The sequence below is a fragment of the Rhopalosiphum maidis genome, chromosome 2 (genome assembly GCF_003676215.2).
Source record: "Rhopalosiphum maidis isolate BTI-1 chromosome 2, ASM367621v3, whole genome shotgun sequence".
NCBI classification, from domain to species: Eukaryota; Metazoa; Arthropoda; class Insecta; order Hemiptera; family Aphididae; genus Rhopalosiphum; species Rhopalosiphum maidis.
The window spans coordinates 77,938,432-77,954,175 of record NC_040878.1 but is presented as its reverse complement, the minus strand read 5'-3'; the positions used below and the strand labels follow the sequence as shown (position 1 = coordinate 77,954,175).

The following is a 15,744-nucleotide window of genomic DNA, read 5'->3' as shown; positions in this document are numbered from 1 at the left end:
TTTCTCAACTTCTGAATCGAAACAAAATGTATGGGTATAACCTGTCTATATATTTACATCAATAATATTTATTTTTTTGAGTAACCGAAAATCCTGCAAATACCTCGACAAAGTAAACAGATGAGTAATTTATAATTACAATAAATGATACGATGTAAAATGCTTCATAAAATTAGTGTAGAACATGAAAATGTTAAAAAAAAAAATGGTTCAGATGATTGAAAAGGTGAACAAAATTGTATGTATCTAAACAATTTAGAATTATTTGAAAGTATCTATAAGTAGTACATTTTTTCTAATTATTCAAATATGTACCTATACTTTCTAAAATTTGGATCTGTAACAATACCTGACTTGCAGTTTTAGGTAGGTCTAAAGGGGCTACTTAGTCGCGCCTTGGATCGCCTGCTACGTGTCACGATTGTTTAATCGGTCGGATTTAAATCGTTTATTTGTACCTATGGTTTCGAATGAAACCTACACGACCCTAAATGCCTAAATAATCCTGTAGTAGTATTATACCTATATTATTACACGATAAAGACGTCATGTTCCCAAAGGCCAAATCTGACGATTTATACAAAAATATATTCTCTATGGTGTATTATATTAAATTTTGATTTCAGTGTTTTCACTGCTGTCTGACATATTATATTGTCATATTACAGAGTTTAGCTCTTTAGCACACATCAATGCGCATCACGCACATTATTATATTTTATAGCAATATAGCCTATAGGGTTGCCACCATTCAAATTGTAGAACGTAAGACAACTTTTTTTCACTAACAATAATTATGGGATATAATTTAATAAAAAAAATTATAACTAACAAAATGTATGAATTTTAACAAACATTTACATTTTACATTTTTTATTTATGTAACCTTTATTAAATTTTTTATTCTTACTATTGAGTTTTTGTTTAGATTTATCAACTTATCTATAAGTAGTTTCTATATAAAAATAGGTACTATGTATATAAGTTAATATTTATTAATAATTAATTACAAATTTACAACGTAGTACATATAATATAGGTAATTTATATGTTCATATCATATTATTATTGGATATTCGTTACCTTAATTTAATCTTAATTTCCTGTATGAATAAATATATATATCATAGAATAAAATTAGGAAATTTAAACAAATCTGTTACGAGTTAATATATATTAACTATATATCTATCTCATAAACCTAAGTCATGATTGACCCCCCCCCCACCACATCCCCCTAAAATATTTTATTTTATTCTAGATTTAACATTACAAGTACATAAATTCAACCAAACTATTTTAACCTTAAACACATATTGTATCTATGGGTGATTAGTATATATTATGAATATACGCCATAAATAGGGTATATAATACTTACTTTCAATAAAATAAAATTTTTACTTTAAGTTAAGGTAGTGTTCAACAAAATATCCTTAAGAGGATGTTAGCGCACTGTTTTTTTTCTCTCTCTAGCCCATGCGCAACATAGACAAAACGCATTTACACAGTCTGAGTAGAACTCGCTCAATTTTGGTTTTAGAGTAAAAATACCTATTATAAAATTAAATTTTGATAATACTTCTGAGTATAAAACGATGAGTTTTTTTCCATTATTCCCAATACAACGTTAATTATATAGTTTAGAAATAGCTATAAATTACATCATTTTTAAATAACCTTTAACTTTTCAAAATTTTAATTTTTTTTATAAAAACTCATCGTCTTGTACTCAGAAATATTGTCAAAATTTAATTTTATAATAGGTATATTTACTCTTAAAACCAAAATTGAGCGAGTTTTACTCAGACTGCGTAAATGCGTTTTGTCTGTTGCGCGTAGGCTAGAGACAGAAAACAAACGGTACGTTGACATCCTCTGAAATAGGTATTTAATGATATTAAATTCATATAAATTTAATTTCAATAAATTGTAAATGAATACTAAAGATATGATATGAAATTAATTATTAACTATATTGATCGTTTTCTTTTAGAATGGAGGTTTTCTTCAAAAATGCTAACATTTTTCGCAACATTTGTATTAATATTTTTCTAATAATCAGGTACAACAATTAATATCGAAATAATAAAAAGATATTTACAAAAATAAATTTAATTTGCTAAATAATATAATATTAACTTAATAATTAATATAAAGGTTAAATTACAGATCAAAAATAAACGGTTTTATTCGTCAAAATTGTAGTTTTAATATAATATTAGACTCGAGTCGGCCGATCACAATAAATATACATATTGGTATAATAATAATTCCAGTGCTTCAAAACAAAGTTAAACATTGGTTCTCAAAATATAAATTAGTTAATTTATTATTATATTGATATTTCAATTTTTTGAAAACTGAAATCGTGATTTTTAGAGTCACAAAAAGATACTTTTGCGACCCTATGATATTTTCAGGGGTTGCAAGTGCGACCCCCCAGTTTACGCCACTGACGACATCCACGATTCAAAATATCTTAATCGTTTATAATGTATATAGCTGACAACCGTATATTATAAGTAACTATATAGTTAACAAAATTACAAAAGCGATGAGATATAACTTAGATAATAACGAAAAAATAAGCTAAATAGGTAGATAGGTATTTTTTTTCTTGACCTTTAATTAAAAGGTCTGTAAATCTATGCATTCGAATATAAGATTGTTCTTGATAAAGTTTGAAGAGTCGTCTAACAATTAAACAAATGTATAATATCAGTCCTGCCCAATATTATAAGATGATTGGCAACCCTATACACATTATAAGTAAGTACTAGAACTTAGTACGGCAACTCTTACCCGGGAAGGTATAGGTATTCTATATTCTTGATTTATTAAATATATTTCAAAACTTTGATGTTTATAAATTTAATAAACAGATCGCGGCGAAAAAGACGTACGAGAAATAGGAGTGTCCACAAGAGTAAGCGGACTTACTGTAAGAATAATAAACTCAAAAACATCCAAACTAAATTTGTATCCAGCGTTTGGGTAAGGTTTAGTTCATCAGTGGCGTAGTCTGTGAAAAGGACTGTAGAGATGTAGCTCCTTCACCCCGAAATTTTAAATTTTAAAAATTCTTTCAGTGTTCTGTAAAGTGTATTATATGCGTATAAGACTATGTAAAAAACACTATATAGTTATGTCATAAAATTGTATAATTGGTGTATGGAGATTGAATTTATAAATGATCCCAGTATATAGTTAATAAGTCTCTCCTATCTCACAGTTCTGGTTATACTTATACGCCACGTCGCCACTGCATTACATTGTTCTTCGATGAATACCATAATACCATGTATGCAGTAATTTTAGGTTTAGAAAATGTTATGTCCATTGCTGTATAGTGCATAGGTGTATTATTAATTTTGTAAGATTACGTGCGTTGGACCATTGACCATATTTCAATAAGATCAATCATACGTAGTAATGTAGTATACTATATAAACTTGCAGTAAGACACGGAGAACCGGTAATTTACATTTTTACGAGGCACAGGATAGTAAATAATATGGTTTCTGTAGGCACACTTGAAAATTTTAAAAATAAGAATTCGATCTAACGTGCACAATCGGAATAATAAATTTAAGGCCAGAATCTTGATCAGCAAATTGTCTTGTTATCAGGGGCGTCATTTCACGTTTTTTTCCAGGTGTGCAAGGTTTCAAGCAGGCCATTTTGAAATTTCACCAGGCGTATAATAAAAAATTATAGCACGATATTGTCGATGTTTGTTTATAAGTTATAACCAATGTAATTTAAAGTTTTAATCGTGAATGAGTATATAACAATATTGATAAATGTCAATATAAAAATTAAAATACAATTTAATTTTAATCATATTAATATAATAATCGTGTATCGTTTTAACAGTGCGCAGGCCAATTGGAAATATTTTAAAAGTAAGTTTGACCAACCCTCAAAAAATGATGGCCTTGTTTTGTATATATACCTAATATAACAAAAAACTTATTTTCACAGTTATTTTATATGAACAAAAAAGATAAAGCCAAATGTTCAGCATGCAGTGGAGTCCAATTCACAGTCAAACGCATTCGTTGATTGCAGAAAAAATGGGAGCTTGTGCAGCTATAGCGTCAAACACAAAATTCACCAATCTCTGGGAAAAAACGACATGACCAATGAACGAATGTTAAAATACATAAAATAAATTATTGTAGAAAAAAAATATCTTGTAAACAAAACCTTAATACAATCTTTAATTATCATATTATTATTTAAGTATTGTACGTATTATTACAATAAAAAACATTTTAGCTATCTGACGACTAATTTTCCGTGGCTTATATTTATTAAAAGATTTATTTTCGTATAGACAACTCTGCAGTCAACACAAAACTACATGTACATAATACTAATTCGACGACCACCACTGGGCGGCACACGCGCAGTTAAAACAAAAGAACGTCTGAAAAATGCAGAAAAAAGTTATTACGGTCTGTTTCTATAATTAAGCGTGAAACGTACATTATATATTGTGCATATATTATTATGATATGTACATACACAATAATACATAATATGTATACGCGTGTACATAATGTACCTACGCACGATATTAAGATTATTTTTATTATATATATATATATATAAAATAATAATAATATAATATATTATAAGATATGCAATCAATCACGTCACAAGGCACGAATTCCAATGTAACTCCACGGAGTATTTTTATTATTAGTATAATTATTTCGTCGAAGAAAAAATTTTAAAAATTTGGTGATAAAAAAAAAAAAAAAACGAAAAAGATACAATATAAATAAATAATAAAATCACAAGCGCACGTGTATCACGCACGAAACATATTAACTGTGCAATAAAATATTTTTTATCGATCACGTGATCTATAATTAATCGTCGACAGTCCAATAACCAACTACACAAACGTACACAAGGAGTCGAAAAGTCAATGTTAACATGTCTAATAGTGCAAAGTTCGTTTCGAAATGGATTATAATATACATGAATGTAAAACTGTAGAAATCCATGCGTCGATCAGCGTGCACGGAAAAATCTAATTTGAATAACGGGAACGGATAAGGTTGTCAAGATTGGATTGGCCCCGTTGATATAATATTTCTAACTATATAAATATAATATATATTATTATAATTAATTGTTCGCAATAAAGCGGTATTCGATTTTTTTCTTATTTGATGATTTACAATCTTTACTTCGTGGTATAATGTACAAGCAAATTTGACACGAGATAATATAAAATTGTATAATAACTTTTTTCACATCTTTAATATTTGTATAAGACTAATTTTCAAGAAGCGATAGCAATAAACTTCTATTTTAGTGTATTTTAAAGTGAAATCAGAAAAAAAATTACCATTGTATAATGAATTTTCATTATATAAATATAAAATATAATAAATACATTTTTAACGCAATTTTAAAATGCATATTTTTAGATTTTTAAGACATTTTTGTATTATTTATTGTTATTTTTAAGGTATTAAAATCTCAGTCCAACTTATTATATTTAGTACTTGTTTTGTTATAAAACATAAACGCACCTGGCTTAAAATAGCCAGCAAGTGGGTCATAATACTCACCTCCGTTAGCCTCAAAGTTGAGTTTTGTAAGTTGCTAAGTTTTATAATACATAGGTATCTATATTTTGCAAATTGTTTTAAGATACCGAATTAGTCCAGTAACGTTTAGTAAATATAATACATAGACTAACTGTTATACGAGTAGTTAACAGTAGTTATATATATATATATATATATGTATAAAAAGTGTCCCGTGAAGATTTATCCATTATCATGATATTTTCTGAAATAATGGAGATGATAATTATGTTGTTTTTTAAAGATTCGCGAGGACAACGGACAAAGACTGCAAGTATTTCCTATTTTAATTTAATCTAATGTTTTGGAAAAAAAGTTTTAAATCAAAGTTATCCATTTTGTAGAGTTTATTTTTTTAAAAATGTTGACGTTTCAACATTTTATTTTCATTAGTATCATGATTTTTTTTTAATTTTGAGTATGTTTGTATTATTATAGGAGCTCGAGCCCGCGGGCCACGTGTTTGATAACACTGGCACTTAATATTATCACTTATGTATTATAAATAATATATAAATAATTCACAATTTTTTCTGATACTAGAAAAAATATTAAAAACCATGAGATTAATGAAAATAAAATGTTGGAACGTCAATATTTTCCGAAAAATAAACTACAAAATGGCTATCTTCAATTTTTTCTTTTAAATAATTAAGTTAATAATAAAGAATTATTTTTTTAACTTTTTACCAAATCATTAAATTAAATTAAAACATGAAATACTTGCAGTTTTTGTCTTTTTGAGTCTTTAAAAAAAACATAATTGTGGTATCTCCATTATTTCAAGAGATATCGCAATAGGTACTGTGTAATACTCATGAGAAATGAATATGGTGGTAATGTGGTATATAGCCATATTATTATACCTATTAAAGTGTTTACTCAATGCTACCTATATTCCACATCATGTACATTGTCATTATATTATTGATATTTGTATGTAAAATAATTGATGTTTTTTTAGGTACGTGTTGTCGAATATTAGAGCATTTAGAGCAGATTTAAACGTGAGACGTGGATGACTTAAACACAGGTATATTTAAGAGGTGTTTTTTAAAACTTAATATAGCTTGATTGCTTATTATATTTGTATGTTATTATTAAATATGTGAAAAAAATCAATGACGTTATGTGTGTGGTAGCTATGCCTATTTGACACTATGTTTATAGTGAAATGTCTGGATATTGTATGTATAATGTATAAACATATTTACATATTATGTTATTTTAAGTGTTATTAACATTTCTTTTTAAAGGGAATTAATTAGCTTCTTCTATTCTATATATTTGATAAAATGAATTAGTTTCAAGTCTTCGTTTACGCTTTTATAACAGAACACGTTTCAATAAGAATTTAAAAATCAATTCGATAAAATGTCTTATAAGTACCACAAAAAAATAAAATTTAATAATAATTAATATTGCGCAGGTTGTTAATGAGTATAAAATATGTATAATAGTGTTATGTTCTAAATTAAAAAAATATATAGTAATTAATAATAATATCATTATTATCAGTGTAAACTGTAAATGCATAAGAACTGATTACTTCGTATCTACTATTAGGAGGCACCTATGTTTAATTATTTCTAGAAAATACTGTAAACGATCACAATTAATTTTATGACTTTATGAGTGTTTATGGAAATCTGATATTGTTAATGTGCGCAAGGATTTCAAAACACATGTCTAGATTCTAGAGCTGAGAAAAATATTTGAAAACACCAATATTGATTGTATGTTGCAGCACTACAGTTGAAATGGGAAAAGGAAATTATTTTCCAGTGTTCGTTTTTTGTTTGCGAGCACAGAGTAATTACTAATTATTATTACTTTTTATTTTCCATTTATTATTATAATATTTTAAACAGTATCAATTGTAATAAATAACGGAGACGGAATAAGAAACACGTCTCGAATAAAAAATTATATAAAATAAAACAAAAAAAAGTTTTCCTCAAGCCATTTATTAAAATTATAAAAATGTTAATAATTTATTTAAATAAATTATCACTTTTTTAATCCTATACTTAAAAAGAATTCCTAATTTATTCCTATTTCTTATTTAAAAAAAAATGTAAGTAATTCCAGAAATACGTTAGGTATTTAACAACACTCTGATATATGATTACAATTTACAGCACAGTAAAACGTCCAAAAACAAAAGTAGGTACCTACCTATACCATAATATAATATAGGAATACACGATGAACAACTATAAACACGTTTACTCTCCCCGGCGTAGGTTCTAATCTAAGTTCTGTGGTACTTTTGTATAATAGTGCTACGATACAGTATGTAAATATATAACTTAAGGCGGGTCTTTGATTTCACATCACCGCCAGTGTTTGTTTGTTAATACAATAAAACCCAGCAAAACGTCTTTTATAATCTTTCGACACTACAAAATATCGTATTTATATATTTTAAAGTATCTTCCCTTGTGTCTATATAATTATAGTTTATTGTAAACACCAACAGCGATAACTATCCGCCAAATACATCTTACAGTTTTGTAATTACCAGCTTTTATTGTTTCAAACCAATTTACACTTTTGGTTTGCACTCTGCACACGTCATTAATAACTACGTAATTTATGTGCAATATTATATATCTCAAAAATTGTATGTGTATTATTATTATATATAATTATGTACAATAGAGCGTCGATTATCCTCATTAATTGGGATTGAGGGGATACGGATAATAAAACAATGAATATGAATTTAAATGTTTTATCTAATTAAAAATAAAACTAATATATTGTATTTATAATGTATAAATATAATATGATAAAATTAATATACACGTGTTATTAAAAGTAGATAAGAAGTAAAATTAATTTTAATTTAAAAATATAAAATATAAAATACATTTTTTGTATCGATAATTGACGTATGAATAATTAACGATCCGCTGTATTACAAAATGTCTGTTTAGAGTATTTCATTGTATACTGCGAGTATATCCTTATTTAATCATTTTTTAATTTTAAAATTGTATACAATTTATATATTGGTGGTAAAATAATAATACATTAAGCCGTATGAGTACTCAGGGACTAGGGTATCAAACGAATAATGCAAAGACATGTTCATTTGTTGAAGAAACCATCCAGCGACAGAACTTCAGTAGATATCCTTATTAACAAGGCTGTGAATTTGATGCATTTCCATGTTTTTTTTTGCTACACCATATGAAAAAATTGATTCAGCCAAAATTTGTTTTGATTTATTTATAGTTAAAATACCAAATCTTATTTTGCATATTTTATGGGTTATGGCGTATAAATGCATGTTTTAACGATTTTTTTGTATAAATGCTTTTTTTTCGTACTATTCTATTTTTAATCGGATATTTAACGTGTATTATTGACTATTGTACTCTTGAAGCCAAGATTAAATTAATTTACTGATATCAAGTCGTACATAACGGATGACAAAAATCGCTGATTGTACAATGCTGCAATAACTACATTAAAGGTATAATAAAATATATAATTTTAAGTAGAAACATATTCTATTCTATAAGCATATCATTTTTTTTAGATCTTGTACACGACGAATATCAAGACTAGTCAAGCCCAATAAGTCATATACTCATGCAAGCATACCAATTTATCAGTGGTGGTTTATCCCAAAATAGGCCTGTATGCAAAACTAAAAAAAGGCCCCCTTTCTACATATTTTTATTCTAAATAATATAGATATACATAAATTTATATTTTATAACAATGATATACTGATATCAGATTGAGAAAATGAGAACCATTTGAAATTGAAAACAATTTTTTTACTTTTTCGTACATTACTGTATTTATTTAATTTTTTTTTTTTTTTTGTGGAACGTTGTGCAATAATTGGCCCCCCAAGTCGAGGGCCCGTGGCATTTGCACACATCGCACACATGTATGACACGCCACTGCAATTTATAATATTACTAATATTTAAACTAAAATTAATAAAAAATTAGAATACAAGTTAAATTTTAATAGTTTTTTTTGCATATTTTTGAAAAATGAGAGTATATTTTAAGTATTTTCAGAGCATATTTTGTTTGTTTTTAGTGCATATATGCATGAATATTGCATATTTAATAGTGTTTAAATGCATTAAATTCACAGCCTTGTTAATTATATTTATACTATACAGGTTTAGACTGTTATTGTTTATCCATATAATCATATTTAAAATTTCTAACAAATAAAAGATAAAAACGTATAATATGTATTAGATATAGTATTATAAATTATAATAATGTTCATATATATGAACAATTGATTAATGATTATATAATCATAAAATTGCCATGTCTACAGAGTTCAAAACTATGTCCTCCATAATTTTTATATTTTCGAATATAATAAAGCAAAATAAAATAAACAACATAAGACTGAAACAGGAACTCGGGTTCAAGTGCACACGTGTATATATACAATACATTTATGTTATATACAAACAGGTATATACATACACACAATGCCAATTGTACGTTACATTTTACCCTTATATAGCGAGCTATTGTCACGGTTATGGCTAGCGAGTTAAAGTCAATGTCAACCGAATTCCACAAAACACCACCCTTACGGTAAAGGTTTTTTTCTTAAATTTATTGACACAAATCAGGTGTTGCGTTCCAGTATATGATTTCCAAAACGGACCGAAAACATTTGGTTTCGGATATTTTTATAAGGTATACCTGCGCTTAAAAGGTAAAACGACACATTGCATTGATGAACACATATTTCTTAAATGAGAAGCAATTCATACACTGTGTTCAGAAACAAAAACATTAGCAAACAACTGTATGCAAAGCGTAAACTAAGAATAATTAAATAATTATCTAAATTGTTGGATAAATTCGTAAATTACAACAGCTGAAGTTAGATGATTAGTGTATTGTTGAAATGAACTTGAAATTGTTCACATAAAAACAATTATGCGGATAAACCTATTATTGTTATCAATGATTAAGAGTCTCAGAGTCTGAAAATACAGTCCTAAAACCTTCCTGGGAGGGTCTATGTGCTGTTAGGGTGATCACTATAGTTTATATAATATGTGAAGACATTGTGACAATGTGACATATCCTAGGGATTTAATTTACTTGCATAATTCGTATTTGTTTAAGACAAGTTCTTTGTATGTTTATCATCCAGCAAGTTATTAAAAAAAAACAAATTTTTAAGTAAATAATACGAATATAATTGCAATGAGAAAATTACGTATCCTTGTGCGGGATCCTTTAAGTGGGTGATGAGGTTTGTGCTTGTTATAACCATAGTTGTTCATTTACTTACATAGTTATATGTTATTATTAAATACTAGTTATGTATCTGTGTGTCTATGATTAAGAATACGTTATACTATTTCTTTGTTATTGTTTAATTAAGTAAACGATTTAATTGTTTTCTTGTCAGTAGGATAAATATATTATTTTATTTAATACTTTATGTATCAAGATCAACATTTAAACCATCGAAATTAGGATCAATGCGGATATAAGTATACAACGATAAAATAAAATAAACTTAATTTAAGTGGGTATTATTGGCATTAGCGGGTATTATATAGAATAAATTAATGCTGCAATAATTTTCTGTTATTGTTATTATTATTTTCAGCGACTTAGATAATTTCAGCATCCGCGGAGGAGTCGCAGGATAAACCTCATATCCAATTTAAAACCGTCAAAGCTCAACTTCACTTTCATACGGTCATATTAATATAAATTTATCTATTTATTATAATATATAGGTAGGTACTTTAAATATTCTTATAGATACATTTAAACAATTTTATATCTGTTGCTGTAATAGTATCTATAATTTATTTTTTAATCAAAATACATGTTATACGATGTAAGAGTATGTTAAACGCGGGTTGTTCTTCAATCATTTATTCGTTTACTGCACAGTTAAAGAGTATACCTACGTCTGATTAAAATTAAATTGATATTAATTCGAAGAATTTCGTTTTAATTTCATAACGTAGTGGATATCAATAAAACTTAATTAACGGTATTTTAAACTCGTCGTCACATATTAAATAATAGCCTTGAAATTGACACGATAGCTTAATAATAAAATTAAAAAGTATACACTAAAAATATGAGACGAACTATTATAATCTATTGAGTATATACATCAAAAGAAAATGGAAAATTTAAATGTGTTTATCAGTGCCGGCCCGATGGTTTTAGGGGCCCCGTACAAAATTTTGCAGGGCCCCATATGGCCATATATAGTAATTTATTAATTATTTATAAATACATTATACAATATACACATCTATATTTATTTTATTTTTTAGGGAATTATTATAATTTTTTATAATTTTGTAAGCTTTAAGCCCTTTAAGGTATGTTAGAAACTTACATTTTTATGTATAAACTATAATAAAATCCAATTCACTTTTTATTATATAAGACACAAAATGAGTAGGTTTAATGTACTTAGGTACAATGTGCAAACAATATTTTATTAATAAATATTTTTATTATATTGAACATAAATTATAATCATGATGCAAAGAGTATACATTTACTTAGAATAAAAAGAATGACATACCTAATATAATATTATTTAAACATTTTTTCTGTGCTTTTTGTGATGCGAATAGATCAATTGTCTTATCGTTGCTCAACGAATCGGCAATACTATGTTTGATGCTGATAAGGGCCAGGTCCGATAACTTATGCTGTGGTAGATAGTTACTTACTGTTTTGACTATTCTTTGTCGGAGAATTTTGAAACGATTGGGTAGAATTTAAAGATAATGTAACAAATTTGTTGAAAGATCCACGCAGTTTATTTAAACTTTTTTCCCTTATATTTTTTTTTGCCTTTTTTAATTTCCTGACGGAAAACTACTAAACTTATCTCGATCTCTAGATGATATGATACAGAAGTATACGAACTACAAAGTATTGTTTTTGTAAATAAATGCATGTGAAAAAATACTACCTATCAGTCTTGTTTTTAAAATTTAGATAGAATTATTTTAATAGTTCTACACAAACAAAAAACGACACGGGCCGCAATTTCTGTGTTACTGTCTACGGGGACAATATTATTATGTTTATTTATAAAGTGATATTCCTAATAGTATAATTTCTGGCCTGTGGGGCCCCGCGCTTGTGCGAGGCCCGGTACGGTCGCACCGCTTACCACCCCCCTCCCCCTTAGGGCCGGCACTGGTGTTTATATTATAGGTATTAATACATATTAATTCATTATGCATAGATAAAGCCGATAAAGGTATAAAGAGTGTAGTATGTACGAGTATACAATCCGCGTGGTGTTATTTTGACATTTTTAGAAATATTGTATTGGTAAACCTTCTTAAAACCTATCTATAAATAATAATATATAATATATACATATGTGCTATACATTTTTATTTTTTTATATATATTACCGCATATAAAAGAAAAAACGGCCTCGAGTACCAAATTTGATGGACGCAGAGAGTCTGCGGGGGGTTATAATACGTCGACGTTTCTACGGTACTCTGCGGGTGCAGGGTGGGAAGGACGCAATGTGGGGGTGGTATACACAGCAGCTGAGACGACGAGTGAGCCGAGGATAAGATAATGGTTGATAAGGCAGCCCGGCTTAAACGTATAAACACACACGCGCATGGCTATATTATACACGGGTACATGCATCATCGCAGGACCTTTTCGCCGCAGCTGGTCCTCGCGGTCCGAGTCCTTTTTATAAACAGCTGGCTCTCAAGAAAACCGTGAGAACTCTGTAGACACCCAAAAAGGATATATTCACACACAGTGCGTTTAATTTCCCACACACAATATAAACACGCTTGTTTAGGTACATATATATAATACATATACAGGTGGCGTACGCGTTCGATTTTCCACTTTTCTTGGCCCGTTTGAATAGGTAGCTACTGCAGATTGCAGGTATACGACATTACCGTGCATAGGCGTAACGAGTCATTTCAATCTGAGGGGGGGTGAGATCTAATCCTCGATTCAAATTATTTTTTACTGATTAACCTTATTAATAAAAATACTCATTTTAGCTATATTAAATCAAAAAAAATTAAAAATCAAATAAACATTTACAAATTATACATAAAATAATATAATATAAATAATAATTTTACAATTTTTTTATAAATAATATATTATACTTATATGTAATTATTAAATGCCTATTGTACTCTATCTTTTCCAACACAACAGTCTATACAAGGTAATATATATATATACTGATATCAGTGGCGTAGTCAGAATTTTTCTTCGGGGAAGGGGGGGGGGTCTGCAGCCTTCTCAGCTCTCACTCCTTGGCTACACCACTGACTGATATGTTTTTGTAAATAGGAAATAGTAAATTTTTTGCAGTAATAAAATTATTGAAAATATCCTAACTAAAATTTTTAGTGAGGCATGAGTCACCAAGGTCCCCTAGTTTTGCCAATGTAATTGAAGTTGTTAACATATATATGTAATAAATGGGCATGCGACTCTATAAACATAATATTAAGTACATCGTACATATATTATTATGTAATACGATGCGCAATTATTTTATAATTTATTAAAACAGCTTTTTGTATTTCCGTATATATTATGTATAATATATATCAATTATTTATACATTAATTATGATAATTAGGTATTAACTAATACCACGTGTGTATCTAGGTATACACTGACACATGTACGAACTGATGAAATAGACATAATACATTATATGTATACATAGTGATCCACCAATTATCAAGCATACTGAACCTCATTATTTTTACTTTATTGATTAATTAATTTAAATTCTGATTTTTGAAACTTATAAATAGGTATTTTAAAGAGCCATATTTTCAGTTATTTAAATTTTTATACCATTTAAGAAGTAATCTAAGGTGATATAACCTTATTTTTAAAATAAAAAACAAAATTTATTTACTGAAAATTGTTAAGTGGGTGAAATTTTTAAAATGTAGTAGTATTTAAACCAAAATTACAATTAGAAGTTTCAGAGTTATTAAAATGTATGTATTCTAATGATAATAATCCTTGAAAATGGTTATATAAAAAAATAAAATATATAAAATATTGAAGCTACTCGCCTATTTGTTCATCAAATATATTTTTAAATTATAAAAGCTCAAAAAATATACTCATTCAAATTTCAATTTAGATACACTAATATTTAAAAAAAAGCCATTTGATTAACAATTTCTAAAGAAAAGGGCGCTTATCGTTCGAAAATAAGTTTTATTTTAAAATTTGTAGAAATTTGTTGCCAAAGAGAAATAAATGGGGTTCATCGTGCTCGGAGAATCACTCTGTATACAAGTAGTTATCGCATAAACAAAAAATACATTTATACTCTAGTCACAACATTCAAAATCAGAGAGGAATTTTTCTTAAACAAGTTTGAAACATTTTTTTTTTGTATTTTGGTGCACGCTTGGCTACTAATTAACATACGTCATACACATATAGCATTCACGGACAACTCGAAATACAAATATTACACAATATGTATAGTTACGGCGATCGTGAATTTTATTGACAAACCTCAGAAATACTTTTATTTGTGATGATGAAATTAGTTTTAATAATATCAATTCCGAGTTAAAAATATCATATATTATAAGGGAGAGGGACTTTTATTTTATCATTATACACTATTTCATCGAAAAAAAAAGTTTACAAAATATAAGCCCTGTATTTGAGTTCTCACTATTCTCAGAACTGCTGTATAGAAAACCTACCTTTTCTATTATTTTACTGACATGATAAAAAATCGATTTTAAACACAATGTAGTTTCATAAAATTTTCAAGACAACATTAGGGCCGTATTTACGCCTAGGTCGGCAAATTTTGTAGGAAATTAAAAAAAGTCATACAAATATTTTATGCATTTGTGTAACTGAATAAATTAATATTATATAATATTTAATAGTAATATAAATAATATTTAATATTATTTATTATTTTTATATTATAATTATTTGTTTTGTTTATAATGACTATTGACCTAATTTCCTTAAAATGAAATAAATTTATTAGAAATAATTAAATTTTTTTTTCTTGGGGTAGGTGGCATATTTAGAAGGGCCTAGGGCGGCACTTGTCTTAAATCCGGCCCTGGACAACA

At 27.5% G+C, this 15,744-nt stretch overlaps 1 protein-coding gene across 2 annotated transcripts in view; it reads right to left on the bottom strand.

The window, feature by feature from the left end:
• LOC113553043 (NEDD4-binding protein 2) overlaps positions 1 to 15,744 on the bottom strand; it is a 40,293-nt gene that overhangs the window by 17,705 nt on the left and 6,844 nt on the right. The window lies entirely within an intron of this gene.